This window comes from Rhinoderma darwinii, chromosome 9 (genome assembly GCF_050947455.1).
Source record: "Rhinoderma darwinii isolate aRhiDar2 chromosome 9, aRhiDar2.hap1, whole genome shotgun sequence".
NCBI classification, from domain to species: domain Eukaryota; kingdom Metazoa; phylum Chordata; class Amphibia; order Anura; family Rhinodermatidae; genus Rhinoderma; species Rhinoderma darwinii.
The window spans coordinates 75,593,745-75,610,841 of NC_134695.1; the positions used below are offsets into that span (position 1 = coordinate 75,593,745).

A 17,097-nucleotide genomic window follows, 5' to 3' on the forward strand; every position below is an offset into this window, starting at 1 on the left:
TATTTACTACAGGATGCAGACACTTAGATTTCTGCTGCGTATGTTCTGTTTGAACTGCCAAGGATCCGCATGAGGATCAGCTCATTGCAAAGGGACGAACCTGCGGGAGGCTTTTCACCAACTTTTCCATGTGAAACCACACAAATATAAGTAGCTATGCGATAGATAGATAGATAGATAGATAGATAGATAGATAGATAGATAGATAGATAGATAGATGTGAGATGACCAGTCCCCTTTCACCTGCCACCACATGGGTATGACCAGTCCCTCTCATCTGCCACCACACGGGTATGACCAGTCCCCTCTCACCTGCCACCACGGGTATGACCAGTCCCTCTCATCTGCCACCACACGGGTATGACCAGTCCCTCTCATCTGCCACTACATGGGTATGACCAGTCCCCTCTCACCTGCCACCACGGGTATGACCAGTCCCTCTCACCTGCCACCACGGGTCTGACCAGTCCCCTCACCTCCCACCACGGGTCTGACCAGTCCCCCCTCACCTGCCACCACGGGTATGACCAGTCCCTCTCACCTGCCACCACGGGTATGACCAGTCCCCTCACCTGCCACCACGGGTATGACCAGTCCCTCTCACCTGCCACCACGGGTATGACCAGTCCCCTCACCTGCCACCACGGGTATGACCAGTCCCCTCACCTGCCACCACGGGTATGACCAGTCCCCTCATCTGCCACCACGGGTATGACCAGTCCCCTCACCTGCCACCACGGGTATGACCAGTCCCCTCTCACCTGCCACCACGGGTATCACAAGGCTACATTTATTATTTCCATTTATTTTAGTGCCTTTGTCCATATTGTGGTCTCTTGGTTTGGTCCATTATCTTCTTCTCTATCATTTCCCTTCTTATAATTACGGCCCATTTTTTCTGCACATGACCCGTCCCCTCCCCCTCCATCACTGGGTATGGAATCCACTAATTAGCAGCCAGGTCTTTGCTGTGATAATAGTTGTGTAACATTATAATGATCCAGTGCTGAGGACATGACATGAGTGCGCGCTGCTGTGCCAGCTACAAGTGGGATAAATGTTCTGTCTGGTGCCGCGTCCTCCACATGTACCGCATTACACTCAGATAATTCAAGAAAACTCATCATCTCTGACACGTTTATGAGGCTCGTGGTTATTATTGTGGACGGGAAAGAAAACTGAAGATCTGAGACAGGACTGTGCGGCAGAGCACTGCGCCTGGGGGAGGACTGTGCCGTTATTGTGCTGCACTGCACCCGGGGGAGGACTGTGCTGTTATTGTGCTGCACTGCACCCGGGGGAGGACTGTGCCGTTATTGTGCTGCACTGCACCCGGGGGAGGACTGTGCTGTTATTGTGCTGCACTGCGCCTGGGGGAGGACTGTGCTGTTATTGTGCTGCACTGCGCCTGGGGGAGGACTGTGCTGTTATTGTGCTGCACTGCACCCGGGAGAGGACTGTGCCGTTATCGCGCTGCACTGCACATGGGGGAAGACTGTGCCATTACTGTGCTGCACTGCACCCGGGGGAGGACTTTGCTGTTATTGCGCTGCACTGCACCCGGGGGAGGACTGTGCCGTTATTGTGCTGCACTGCACCCGGGGGAGGACTGTGCCGTTATTGTGCTGCACTGCTCCCGGGGGAGGACTGTGCCGTTATTGTGCTGCACTGCACCCGGGGGAGGACTGTGCCGTTATTGTGCTGCACCGCACCCGGGGGAGGACTGTGCCGTTACTGTGCTGCACTGCACCCGGGGGAGGACTGTGCCGTTATTGTGCTGCACTGCACCCGGGGGAGGACTTTGCCGTTATTGTGCTGCACTGCACCCGGGGGAGGACTGTGCTGTTATTGTGCTGCACTGCACCCGGGGGAGGACTTTGCTGTTATTGTGCTGCACTGCACCCGGGGGAGGACTTTGCTGTTATTGTGCTGCACTGCACCCGGGGGAGGACTTTGCTGTTATTGTGCTGCACTGCACCCGGGCAGCGTACAGTTATGATATTGCAGTGTGCTGCTCCGGGAAAATAATTATACAATGAATGCACTGCCGTGAACTACTCTGTGTGATGCCATTAAAGTTGTTGTAATGCAGTGCACTCCACCTGTAATAGGACTGTACATTGTACTGCAGGTACGGGGGGGGGGATCCTTCTTCTGTTATTCCCCGTTATCACCCAAGAGCTGCAAGACAACACTAGTAACTACTCCGCTCCCGGGTCGGTCCTAAGGCTCGGTTCCCTTAGTGCGTTTTTTCCATTTTAGCATGCGTGTTTTTCCCATTGAGAGACACCGGAGTTTATCTACAAAAAAAACAAAAACTGCACCATGTGAACCGAGCCTTAAGGGCGACCCTGGAGCTGAGTAGTTAGTAGAGTTGTCTTGCAGCTCCTGGGTCCTAGATACAAATCAAACTCCGTCTACTCCACCTGCAGAGAGTTTATATGGTCTGAAAATTTAACTTTTTCCCAAAGCTAAGTCCTTCCCACAAACCCGATGATCTCCCAAAAGCTGCCTGGTCTGAATGCCAGCGTCTACATGAGAACTACGCCCCACACTGGACAGGACAAGAATAACTTCAAGCACTTATTCCTGTATTAGGCCCCATGCACACGGCCGTATTTTCATCCACAACTTATACACATATACGGGACGGGATCCGCAAAAAGAAGAAAACCACAAACGATGTGTAACATCTGCAAACCTGGTGTCGCCCAGCAACGCTTCCGTAATCACAGACGGCTACAGGTGCACATCCGGAGCCGTCCGTAATTACAGAAGTGCCCATAGACTTCTAAGTGGAGTCCGTGCCGTAATTACGGACAAGAATAGGACACGTTCTATATTTTACGGAAAGGCGTAGGCAGCCCATAGAAATGAATGGGTCCGTAATTACGGATGAAAAATACGGTCGTGTGCATGGGGCCTTAGCTTAAAACTAGAGCAGGCAGGCAGTGCACATTGGCGCACGCTGTACGTTGACTTTGGCGCATCTCACTAGACACTTTCCCGTACGCCACCTCTTGGTTGGTTTATTTTGTGCCAATATTTTGGTGTCATTTGGCGCGTTTTAAGCCACGTCACTTTCTAGACCCTTTTCAAAACTTTCTAATAAGGCGCAAAAAGCGTCTGAGGTCGGATTCAAATGGGCGTTGCGCATCTCGGACGTGAAAAATTTCCGTTTTTCACATCCGAGGTGTATCCGTGCTCTGCACTGCGGGACGCGATATCACGCATCCTCCACAGACTAGAGTGTACGGGGGATGCGTGAAGCGTGAAAAAAATAAGACATGTCAGACAACAGCCGTGTGAACCGCCACATTGAATTATATAGCTCGCGGTGAATATAAAACACGTAATAAAACTGGCGCAAGCTAAGAAAATCTCCCCCATTACGTCTTGTCTATAAGGATTTCCCCGTGAGTGCAATGTACCAGTTTGAACAATCCTCTGTGAGGTAAACAGCCAGGACACCGGACACATTGTACCGGCGCTGATACAGTGTAACGGACTATCAGGGCAAAAGAGAGATTCGTTCTGATGAAATATTTAGCAGATGATTGTGTAGACTGATACGTTGTAACAGACCCTCAGCTGTGATAAGTATGAGGCAGCACAAGTTTTCAGCCTCTGGATGTAAACAAGAATGTTTCCAGTCACTGACAACAAGCAGATATCTTGAACATGGTGAGGAATTTAAGCCGTTTTAGAAAGTTAAAGTTGTCTTCCTGATTGATTATTAATCTACTACATTCCACCTGCGACTGCAACGTTCCCGAAATCCAGAATAATAACTGAGGAGTCGCCCGGGACGTCTGTTTCTATGACAACAGCAATTTACCATTGATATTAATTCTTCATCTGACATTCACAAATTCATCAAAATGCAGAAGTCCCGTCTCCCCTCTCGCAGCATAACACTCAGCACATGTGGATTCATTTCCTGCAGCCGCTGTTATCAGTTCGTCGTCTCCTCACATTTATTTCTGCTCCCGTGGTTCAGTTCTGTTTCTTGTAAACCTGCAGTTGGGGGATGGGGCAATATCCACAGAACAATATGGACGTATAATTGACAGGTGACAGGTGACAGAGAAATGTCAGGTGGTGGAGCAGGAGTAGATGACAGCGGCTCCTTCTACAGTTAGGTGGTGGAGCAGAAGTAGATGACAGCCGCTCCTTCTACAGTCAGGTGGTGGAGCAGGAGTAGATGACAGTGGCTCCTTCTACAGTCAGGTGGTGGAGCAGGAGTAGATGACAGCGGCTCCTTCTACAGTCAGGTGGTGGAGCAGATGACAGCGGCTCCTTCTACAGTCAGGTGGTGGAGCAGGAGTAGATGACAGCAGCTCCTTCTACAGTGAGGTGGTGGAGCAGGAGTAGATGACAGCGGCTGCTTCTACAGTCAGGTGGTGGAGCAGGAGTAGATGACAGCAGCTCCTTCTACAGTCAGGTGGTGGAGCAGGAGTAGATGACAGCGGCTCCTTCTACAGTGAGGTGGTGGAACAGGAGTAGATGACAGCGGCTGCTTCTACAGTCAGGTGGTGGAGCAGATGACAGCGGCTCCTTCTACAGTCAGGTGGTGGAGCAGGAGTAGATGACAGCGGCTCCTTCTACAGTCAGGTGGTGGAGCAGATGACAGCGGCTCCTTCTACAGTCAGGTGGTGGAGCAGATGACAGCGGCTCCTTCTACAGTCAGGTGGTGGAGCAGGAGTAGATGACAGCAGCTCCTTCTACAGTCAGGTGGTGGAGCAGGAGTAGATGACAGCAGCTCCTTCTACAGTCAGGTGGTGGAGCAGGAGTAGATGACAGCGGCTCCTTCTACAGTGAGGTGGTGGAGCAGGAGTAGATGACAGCGGCTGCTTCTACTATGAGGTAATGGAGCAGGAGTAGATGACAGCGGCTCCTTCTACAGTCAGGTGGTGGAGCAGGAGTAGATGACAGCGGCTCCTTCTACAGTCAGGTGGTGGAGCAGGAGTAGATGACAGCGGCTCCTTCTACAGTCAGGTGGTGGAGCAGGAGTAAATGACAGCGGCTCTTTCTACTGTCAAGTGGTTGAGCAGGAGTAGATGACAGCGGCTCCTTCTACTGTCAGGTAATGGAGCAGGAGTAAATGACAGCAGTTTCTTCCAATGTCAAGCAATGGAGCCGGTGTAGATGACAGCAGCAGTGTTCCCTATAAGGTGCGCAGCTGCGCACCTTCCACAGTCCGTCTGCTCACTAAAGCCTGCGCACTGTAACGGGTGGATGCAGTGGCGAGAGCCACACTTGTATGTGCATCCTCAGGACGCAGATACAAATGAATACTATATGCTGCAGCCACGTTAGGTGGGCTGTGTGGCAGTATATACAGGGGGGTGAAGCTGTCTACAGGGGGCTGTGTGTGGCACTATCTACAGGGAGCTGTGTGTGGAGCAATCTACAGGGGGGCTGTGTGTGGAGCTATCTACAGGGGGGCTGTGTGTGGAGCTATCTACAGGGGGGCTGTGTGTGGAGCTATGTACAGGGGGGCTGTGTGTGGAGCAATCTACAGGGGGGCTGTGTGTGGAGCTATCTACAGGGGGGCTGTGTGTGGAGCTATGTACAGGGGGGCTGTGTGTGGAGCAATCTACAGGGGGGCTGTGTGTGGAGCTATCTACAGGGGGGCTGTGTGTGGAGCTATCTACAGGGGGGCTGTGTGGCGCTATCTATAGGGGCAGTGGTGTAATGAGGGATTCTCTCATTGATGCCTATAATTGGTGTTTATAACTGTCGTCTATTTTACTGCTGGACTTGTAATATTAAAGTATTTTAAAAAGTAATCACAACTAATTTAAAATAAGTTTAATTTTGAGACGTAAAAAACATCTCAAAATACGGAGCTGTATTCAAGGGAAAACAGCTCCTGATTTTCAGACGTTTTTTGAGCAACTCGCGTTTTTGCAGCGTTTTTTACGGCTGTTTTTGGAGCTGTTTTCATTGAAGTCTATGAGAAAACGGCTCCAAAAATGTCCCAAGAAGTGTCCTGCATATAATGTATATAAGTGTCCGGCATATAATGTATATAAGTGTCCCGCATATAATGTATATAAGTGTCCCGCATATAATGTATATAAGTGTCCCGCATATAATGTATATAAGTGTCCGGCATATAATGTATATAAGTGTCCCGCATATAATGTATATAAGTGTCCCGCATATAATGTATATAAGTGTCCCGCATATAATGTATATAAGTGTCCCGCATATAATGTATATAAGTGTCCCGCATATAATGTATATAAGTGTCCCGCATATAATGTATAGAAGTGTCCCGCATATAATGTATAGAAGTGTCCCGCATATAATGTATATAAGTGTCCCGCATATAATGTATAGAAGTGTCCCGCATATAATGTATAGAAGCGTCCCTCATATAATGTATATAAGCGTCCCGCATATAATGTATATAAGCGTCCCGCATATAATGTATATAAGTGTCCCGCATATAATGTATATAAGTGTCCCGCATATAATGTATATAAGTGTCCCGCATATAATGCATATAAGTGTCCCGCATATAATGTATATAAGTGTCCAGCATATAATGTATATAAGTGTCCCGCATATAATGTATATAAGTGTCCCGCATATAATGTATATAAGTGTCCCGCATATAATGTCTATAAGTGTCCTGTATATAATGTATATAAGTGTCCCGCATATAATGTATATAAGTGTCCCGCATATAATGTATATAAGTGTCCTGCATATAATGTATATAAGTGTCCGGCATATAATGTATATAAGTGTCCGGCATATAATGTATATAAGTGTCCCGCATATAATGTATGTAAGTGTCCCGCATATAATGTATATAAGTGTCCCGCATATAATGTATATAAGTGTCCAGCATATAATGTATATAAGTGTCCCGCATATAATGTATATAAGTGTCCCGCATATAATGTATAGAAGCGTCCCTCATATAATGTATATAAGTGTCCCGCATATAATGTATATAAGTGTCCCGCATATAATGTATATAAGTGTCCCGCATATAATGTATATGTGTCCCGCACTTCTTTTGATGAGGCTGTAATTTTACGCGCCGTCTTTTGACAGCGACGCGTAAAATGACAAGTCGTCTGCACAGAACATCGTAAAGCCCGTTGAAAGTAATGGCCAGATGTTTGCCGACGTATAGGAGACGTTTTTTCAGACGTAATTCGAGGCGTAAAACGCCTCCATTACGCCTGAAAATAGGTCGTGTGAACCCGGCCTAACTGTCCTGCTCAGGAGCTGCCAAGACTTAGAAGGAACATTGGACAGCGGCTCCTTTTACTGTCAGGTAATGGAGCAGGAGTAAATGACAGCAGAATTACACCCAGTATACAGGACAGGAGAAGTGGTACTGTGCAGTGTCCATACATACAGAATAATACAGATACTGAGAATTACACCCAGTATACAGGACAGGAGAAGTGGTACTGTGCAGTGTCCATACATACAGAATAATACAGATACTGAGAATTACACCCAGTATACAAGACAGGAGAAGTGGTACTGTGCAGTGTCCATATATACAGAATAATACAGATACTGAGAATTACACCCAGTATACAGGACAGGAGAAGTGGTACTGTGCAGTGTATATATACAGAATAATACAGATACTGAGAATTACACCCAGTATACAGCACAGGAGAAGTGGTACTGTGCAGTGTCCTTATATACAGAATAATACAGATACTGAGAATTACACCCAGTATACAAGACAGGAGAAGTGGTACTGTGCAGTGTCCATATATACAGAATAATACAGATACTGAGAATTACACCCAGTATACAGGACAGGAGAAGTGGTACTGTGCAGTGTCCATATATACAGAATAATACAGATACTGAGAATTACACCCAGTATACAAGACAGGAGAAGTGGTACTGTGCAGTGTCCATATATACAGAATAATACAGATACTGAGAATTACACCCAGTATACAGGACATGAGAAGTAGTACTGTGCAGTGTCCATATATACAGAATAATACAGATACTGAGAATTACACCCAGTATACAGGACAGGAGAAGTGGTACTGTGCAGTGTATATATATACAGAATAATACAGATACTGAGAATTACACCCAGTATACAGGACAGGAGAAGTGGTACTGTGCAGTGTATATACAGAATAATACAGATACTGAGAATTACACCCAGTATACAGGACAGGAGAAGTGGTACTGTGCAGTGTCCATATATACAGAATAATACAGATATTGAGAGTTACCCCCAGTGTGCAGTGCAGTACTTTCTCTATTTACTCCTCCACTATCTTTACATTTATAAGGTTATAATAGACACTGGATCTCTTCAGGGAGACTCATATGTTGTTTTTAGTTTAGGAGATGTGATCTTGAGAACTGGAAATGAACCGCCACATAGACATTTGGGGGATTACACGATTTCCGCGTCTGTCTGTTAATGACAATGTGGGCTGAGAACAGATCTGTCTACGCTAGAACTCATTTCCTAGGAAACAATATCAAATGGAAAATTCTGCACTCCAGTTTACGGGCCATTGCAGTTAATAGATGACATTACTACAGCATTATAATTTCTCACTGTACATTGTCCTGGCCCTGGCTCCACCTACTGCGACATTGCGTAGCTTTAGGGGAAAATAGGAGGTTTCACATTGCAAAGATAAAGACTTGCTCAATTATATTGGCTCGTGGGAGAGGAGTTTGGCCAACAACACAACTTTCCTAGTTCAATTTCTGCCTGCAGCCACCACTAGGGGGAGCTTACTGAAGACAGATTTATCATCGAGTTCATTAGGAGCGTATTAATCTGTTTGCGGTGAGCTCCACCTTGTGGTGACTGCAGGAATGTTATCATGTATTTAAATGCAATGGATGTGGAGCTCTGTATAAAACAAACACATGCAGCTCCGAGTCCTATACAGATAAATTATGCAATATGTGAAAACCGTAAATCCTATATACTAGAGAACAGACAGCCAATCACAGCGCAGGAGGAGAGGACTAGTTATCAGGGTCTGGTTGTCAGCAGCCAAAATCCAGACAAATCTTCACAGTCCTCTTAATTATTCTCATATTCTATATAAATATTTATTTACTGGGGAATTGATGAACATTTCATATCACAGCGAAAGGTGCGGAGCCGCCAGAAACGACCTGTCGCTGAAGTACCCGAATATTGTGTGTTCTTCTCTGCTGGTCGCCACTAATAATGTCCTCATTAATTCACATCCAGTGATGGCAAGAGACGACCCAAAGAAAACACCTTCTATATATTACATTATAGCCTGTTATATTATAGCCTGTTATATTATATCCTGTTATATTATAGCCTGTTATATTATATCCTGTTATATTATATGGTGATACATTATAGCCTGTTATATTATATGATGATACATTATAGCCTGTTATATTATATGATGATACATTATAGCCTGTTATATTATATGATGATACATTATAGCCTGTTATATTATATGATGATACATTATAGCCTGTTATATTATATCCTGTTATATTATATGATGATACATTATAGCCTGTTATATTATATGGTGATACATTATAGCCTGTTATATTATATGGTGATACATTATAGCCTGTTATATTATATGGGGATACATTATAGCCTGTAATATTATATGATGATACATTATATCCTGTTATATTATATGATGATACATTATATCCTGTTATATTATATGGTGATACATTATAGCCTGTTATATTATATGGTGATACATTATAGCCTGTAATATTATATGATGATACATTATAGCCTGTTATATTATATGATGATACATTATATCCTGTTATATTATATGGTGATACATTATAGCCTGTAATATTATATGATGATACATTATAGCCTGTTATATTATATCCTGTTATATATGATGATACATTATAGCCTGTTATATTATATCCTGTTATATATGATGATACATTATAGCCTGTTATATTATATTATAGATGTTATATTATATCCTGTTACATTATATGACGTTACTGTAAAGGATCTGCCAGGCACAGCTTCGGGGTTAACAACCATGGGTAATCAGTCTGCACCTGCTTCTAGGTCTGTGAGACTGACTCCATCTTCCACCACTCAGGATGGCAGGCTTAGGAGTGGGAGAGCCTATCGCAGCCTGGCCAGACGGAGCTAGCTCCCGCCCACTGTCTATTTATACCTGCCTTTCCTGTTCCTCCTTTGCTTGTGATTCTTCTCGTTTGGTTTCCTGGCCCTGCTGCAGCTTCTTGTACTATTGTCCTTGCTTCATACTGACCCTGGCAACTGACTACTCTCCTGCTCTGCGTTTGGTACTTCGTACACTCCTGGTTTTACTCGGCTCGTTCACCCCTCTTGTTGCTCACGGTGTTGCCGTGGGCAACTGCCCCATTTCCCTTGCTACTGTGTACCCTTGTCCGTTTGTCTGTCGTGCACTTACTGAGCGTAGGGACCGTCGCCCAGTTGTACCCCGTCGCCTAGGGCGGGTCGTTGCAAGTAGGCAGGGACTGAGTGGCGGGTAGATTAGGGCTCACTTGTCTGTTTCCCTACCCCCATCATTACAGTTATACTATATCCTGGAATATATTATTATATCCCGTTATATTATATGATGTAACCTGTTATATTATATTATGACATAAACAGCTACAATGCCCCATAATAGTGACAGCCACAGTGCCCCATAAGATAGACAGTCACAGTGCCCCCATAACAATGACAGTGACCTCAATAGTATAACTGCTTAGTCACACCCGTAATAAAAGAAACTCTGCTGATGTCACGGGTGCAGGGCTCGTTACAATTACAGTCCAGTTATCATTTATTTTCTGAAACCAGAATATCCCTGTAATAATATGACGCACACTTCGTTGTGACTGCGCCATTCTTTCTTCATCGACAAGTTGATACATGAGCGCCACTATTCTTTAGTATTAACACCCTCAGAGCAGGATAGAACGTAGAGCCACTTTGTCATTTTCTTTACACAGTTCCGGATATTATATCAATGGCTGCGGCGCTCGTCCGGCGCAGTCCTGACACATACACAACTTGTCTGAATATGGGGGAGGGGTGGTAAAAACACAAAGTCTCAGTTTATACAATCTCCTCATGTATTTAATCATTGCGACTCCCAGTTTACACCCATCTCCACAAAGTGCCGTTAAGCGCTGTGAACTTTAGCGCGGTCTCGCCGGACTCCTGGTTTAGAACTTCTCAAATTAGGGCCGCATTAATGTAGTGTTTATGGCAGCAGAGATAAGAGAAAAGAAGAAGAAAAACAACATTTCCCTTCATCTGGACAAATTATTATTGCCGACTGCTGAGCTCTGGAGGAAAAGTGATAACAAGGGGCCCCGTCTCTGCCGCTCCAGATTGTGGCCCCGTCGCCACTGCCGTTGTTGCTGAGAAGTTGATTCTGATTCACGCAGAACATTATATAAGGAGAATTAATGAGGAAACGGCCACTTGTATGATTCATAGATAATTAGTGGCCGTGTCCTGCTCCATCCACAATGTAAGACCACCGCATACGCAGAAGAGTTTGTTACAGAAATGTCTGCAAATTAAAATCTGTTTAATTCATCTCCAGCTGCCCCTAACAAATAGAAAAATGTGAAGAAGAAGCGTCTATTAACCCCTTAATGACCAGCCTATTTTAGACCTTAATGACCAGGCCATTTTTTACGTTTTTCCATCGTCACATTCCCAGAGCTATAACTCTTTTATTTTTGCGTCGACATAGCTGTATAAGGTCTTGTTTTTTGCAGGACAAGTTGTACTTTTTAATAGCACCATTTTGGGGGACATATTATTTATTGATTAACTTTTATTAACTTTTTTTTGGGGGGGGAATAGAAAAAAACCTGAAATTTTGCCACTCTTTTTTGCGTCTTAAATCAACGGCGTTTACCGTGTGATATAAATAACACCATAACTTTATTCAGCGGGTTGTTACGATTGCAACGATACCAAATTTGTATAGTTTTTGTATGTTTTACTACTTACACAGTAAAAACGCTTTTTTTTCAAAATTATTTGTTTTTGTGTCTCCATATTTGAAGAGCCGTAACGTTTTCATTTTTTCGCCGGTGCGGTTGTATGAGGGCTTTTTTTTTGCAGGAAGACTTGTAGTTTTTATTGGTACAATTTTTGAGTAGATGCGACTTTTTGATCACTTTTTATAAAAAAAATTTAAAGTCAGTATTCACAGAAAACAGCAATTTTTCCATAGTTTTTTATTACATTTTTTACGGCGTTCACCGTGCGGGTTAAATAATGTTATAGATTTATAGTCGGGGTTGTTACGGACGCGGCGATACCAAATATGTGTAACTTTTTTACTTTATTTTGGTTTTTTAATAGTAAAGCATTTTGTAAGGGGAAAAGCTGGGTTTTTCATTTTTTTTCAAATTTTTTTTTTCATTAACTTTATTAAACTTTTTTTTTACTTTTTTACTAGTTCCACTAGGGGACTATAATATGCGATTCTGCGATCGCTATTGTAATACACTGCAATACTTTTGTATTGCAGTGTATTACTACCTGTCCGTTTAAAACGGACAGGCATCTGCTAGGTCATGCCTCCGGCATGATCTAGCAGGCAGTCGCTCCAGGCAGACCTGGGGGCCTTTATTAGACCCCCGGCTGCCATTAGAGACACAGACACTCGGCGATCGTATCGCCGGGTGTCGGTGGGGGAGAGAGGGAGCTCCCTCCCTCTCTCCAAAACCACTCAGATGCAGTGCACGCTATTGCGCACCGCATCTGAAGGGTTAAACGGGTGAGATCGATACTAATATCGATCTCACCCGGCAGAGCAGGGACGCTCCCAGCCCTCAGCTGCCTCTAGCAGCTGAGAGCAGGGAGATTTGACACTCCCTGCTCTGTTTACTTTATCCTGATGCAGTGCCGTAAAAAGGCATATGCATCAGAATAAAGCCCGTTAGTGGCCGCCGTTAAAAGGCGTATTGGCGGTCACTAACGGGTTAAGAAACACAACTTGTAGTGTGGACGGAGGCTAACACAGTAAGAAACATACAGGAGAGCCAGCAAATGGAGAATGAACCTGCATTCAGCACTTATTACATACAGAGGTGCACTCACCCCTCTCCTGCTCACCCTCTCACTGTGTGTAAGCTGCCGGCTCTCCCTCTTCTTCAGTTATATAGGGCTGGGCTCTTCCTTCTCCTGCTCATCCTCTCACTGTGTGTAAGCTTCAGGCTCTACCTTTTCTTCAGTTATATAGGGCTGGGCTCTTCCTTCTCCTGCTCATCCTTTCACTTTGTAAGCTGCAGGCTCTCCCTCTTCGTTAGTTATATAGGGCTGGGCTCTCCTCTCTCCTGCTCATCCTCTCACTATGTATGCTGTAGGCTCTCCCTCTTCATTTATACAGGGATGGACTCTCCCATCTTCTTCTCATCCTCTCACTGTGTGTAAGCTGCTGGATCTCCCTCTTCTTCAGTTATATAGGGTTGGGCTCTACCCTCTCCTGCTCATCCTCTCACTGTGTGTAAGCTGCCGGCTCTCCCTCTTCAGTTATATAGGGCTGGGCTCTCCCTTCTCCTGCTCATCCTCTCACTGTGTGTAAGCTTCAGGCTCTACCTTTTCTTCAGTTATATAGGCCTGGGCTCCCCCCTTTTCTGCTCATCCTCTTACTTTGTGTAAGCTGCCGGCTCTCCATCTTCTTCAGTTATATAGGGCTGGGCTCTCCCCTTTCCTGCTCATCCTCTCACTGTGTGTAAGTTGCAGACTCTCCCTCCTCTTCAGTTATATAGGGCTGGGCTCTCCACTCTCCTGCTCATCCTCTCACTTTGTGTTAGTTGCCGACTCTCCCTCTTATCAGTTATATAGGGCTGGGTACTCCCCTCTCCTGCTTATCCTCTCGCTTTGTGTAACCTGCAGGCTCTCACTCTTTTTCAGTTATATAGGGCTGGGCTCTCTCTTCCCCTGCTTATACTCTCACTATGTGTAAGCTGCCGGCTCTCCCTCTTCTTCAGTTATATAGGGCTTGTCTCTCCCCTCTCAAGCTCATCCTCTCACTGTGTGCATGTGTAAGCTGCATGCTCTCCCTCTTCTTCAGTTATATAGGGCTGGGCTCTCCCTTCTCCTGCTCATCCTCTCACTATGTGTAAGCTGCTGGATCTCCCTCTTGTTCAGTTGTATAGAGCTGGGCTCTCCTTTCTCCTGCTTATCCTCTCACTGTGTGTAAGCTGCATGCTCTCCCTCTTGTTGTTATATAGGGCTGGGCTCTCCCTTCTCATTGCTCATCCTCTCACTGTGTTTAAGCTGCAGGCTCTCCCTCCTCTTCATTAATTTAGGGCTGGACTCTCTCTCTCTCTCTCTAAAAAGACATGCAATGGGGCATTTGTAGAGCTTTTCCTAAAGAGGAGGCAGTGAAACAGAATGGTTTTCCTATACACGATATGACAAGGAAGGGGAGGAGCTGCAGCAGAAAGGATATGACCCCTGAGCTGCCAGTCTGAAAAAAATCTAGTCGAGCAATGAATGGGGAGATCTCTGGATCAATACAGGGCTGTTTCTAGATTTGTTTGAAAAAGATTTCCATGCACTATATTATGTCTGATTTTTTTAAATTAATTCTGGGGCAACCCCTTTAAAAGGTGGTGGTCCCAGCAAGTAAGCAATGTATACATTACCTACATAAGCAGTGACTGACAAGAGTGTAACCAGAAAATGCTAGATAAATATAGATAGATAAGTTATTCACAGACCCGGAGCAGTATAGAAATCTGCAGTGTTGTGTATAGATACATTCCTCCTGCTCCCCATGTTATTACTCATTATAAGATACTCAACAAGCCTATAGGGAAGTGATGCTATAATGGGGGGGGGGGGGGGGGCACATACTTCTACTTTTTATTAGATCCCTTCAAATTTTATTCTGTTTTCTAGCTGGAAATTATGGATCTAGTGCGTTTGATTTCCTCCTCTTAAATGTATATTATTATTAGAAATATTTGTTACATTTTTACTTATTTATTATTATTTATTTTTATTATTATGATTTTGAAAAGGTTAAAAAAAATGGCGGCTAAAGCTAAATCATTTTACAGGCAGAAAACGGACATTATTAATAATTCTCCCACTGCCATTTCCATCGCACGTGTTCAGTAAAGAAGGGGTTACTCGTCGTTCTGGGATAGTGGACGGAGATCCGCCACCTGCCCCCTTCTACTTCTGTGGTCACCAGATCCACCACCTGCCCCCTGCTACTTCTGTGGTCACCAGATCCCCCACCTGCCCCTTCTACTTCTGTGGTCACCAGATCCCCCACCTGCCCCCTTCTACTTCTGTGGTCACCAGATCCCCCACCTGCCCCTTCTACTTCTGTGGTCACAGATCCCCCACCTGCCCCCTTCTACTTCTGTGGTCACCATCCCCCCACCTGCCCCCTTCTACTTCTGTGGTCACCAGATCCCCCACCTGCCCCCTTCTACTTCTGTGGTCACCAGATCCGCCGCTGCACTGATCCAGCCTTTATTTCCTACGACATTGCACTCAGAGTGACGACCTCCCAGCGGCTGATACCTGTAGATGGACACAAGGTGGCGCCACATTCTAAGGTTTGTAAACGGAATGACGCAAACGTTTCTATAGAGAGCGGAGCCTTATGTATGAATTCCTAATAGTGAGCAGTCACCCCCTCTCCTATTTATTAACGTCAGTGTCCAAACTGTGACCACTACCTCCACCATTCAGAAATGAGCACAACTCCCCCCATCCTCCACATGGAACCCAACCAAGCCCCCAGTTTAGTTCTGTGCCCGATTCATACAGATTTGTCGGCTCGTGTGGCATTACCCGCTCACCAGTAAATCAACGGTAACCGTTATACAAGGAAAAGTTCTGGCACTTCCTAAAAAACTTTAGAGGAAATTTATTAAGTCCGCCGTTTCGGACGCCACTCTTAATTTGAACTACGTCAAAGGGAAAGGCAGCAAATTTGTTAAGAGTTGCCCTCATCTTAATAAATGTGTCACATCTGAGCCCCCCGACACCCAGAAACTGAAGCCCACGCCTGATATGAGAAGCTGCAGATCTGAACCACAATTTGCGCCATTTTCTATCTTTAGAATTCATAAATTTGTCAGACATTTGCAGGCCCCGCCCCTCCACTTGCCCCCGCTCCCTTTACTCGCCACTTCTGTAAAAAATAAGAGAAAAGTCACAGATATCAGCGCATATATATATGGTGTGCGCCAAAATGTGCGACTTTTTTCATGAAATAAAAGTGGCGTAACGCTAATAATTAACTCCCCTTTGTTTTTCAATTGTGCACTTTTAAAATCTCTGCTTGCCGTCAGTAAATTGAAACGTTCTTGTTTACATCCGAAAGCTAAATACCCATCCTGACCGAGTCCTGCTCACACAGCTGAAGGTTTGTTACAATTGTATAAAGTCTAGACAATCTCTGTGAGCCTGAATCATTTTACCTGCACTGATAGGCTGAGTTCGCACGGGGCGGATACGCTGCATAAAAGCACGCAGGGAATTAAGGGCGAAAAACCGCACCAAAAACCGGAATGTCCGATGTGAAAAACTGCAGCACAGCCGGCCTGCTAGCCTGTGATTGGCTGCAGCAGTCACATGGGATGAAACGTTAACCCAGGAAGCCGGCCTGGAGTAAGAAACACAGACTTCTGGGTAATTAAACGAGGGTTTTTTCCTTACGTTTTTGCGGTGGAATTGCTGCGAACCCAAAACAAAAAACCACAACAACTGCTATTTGATGCGCGATTTACCTCCCCTTGAATTCAATGAGGAAAAACTGCAACAAATAAGTAGCGTTTACGCAAATACAGTGGACGTCCTGCGGATAAAACTCTGCAGATGTGAGAAGTCTTAGATTTACAGCATCTTGATGTAAACAAGAATGTTCCCATTCACTGACAACAAGCAGACATCTTGAAAATGGTGAGGAATCGAAGCACAAAGTCTTTAGGAAGCTGTAGAACTTTTCACCATATACATTGACATTAGACTGGAGCAGTGTCAGTGGCCCCATGATAATCATGCCTGGACGCGGCGTGCAGCCCCTCACGGGATCACACGGATAATGACCGGTCATC

At 45.1% G+C, this 17,097-nt stretch overlaps 1 protein-coding gene across 2 annotated transcripts in view; it reads right to left on the reverse strand.

Annotated features, from left to right (window-relative positions):
- Positions 1 to 17,097, reverse strand: part of TUB (TUB bipartite transcription factor) — a 97,614-nt gene that overhangs the window by 58,163 nt on the left and 22,354 nt on the right. The window lies entirely within an intron of this gene.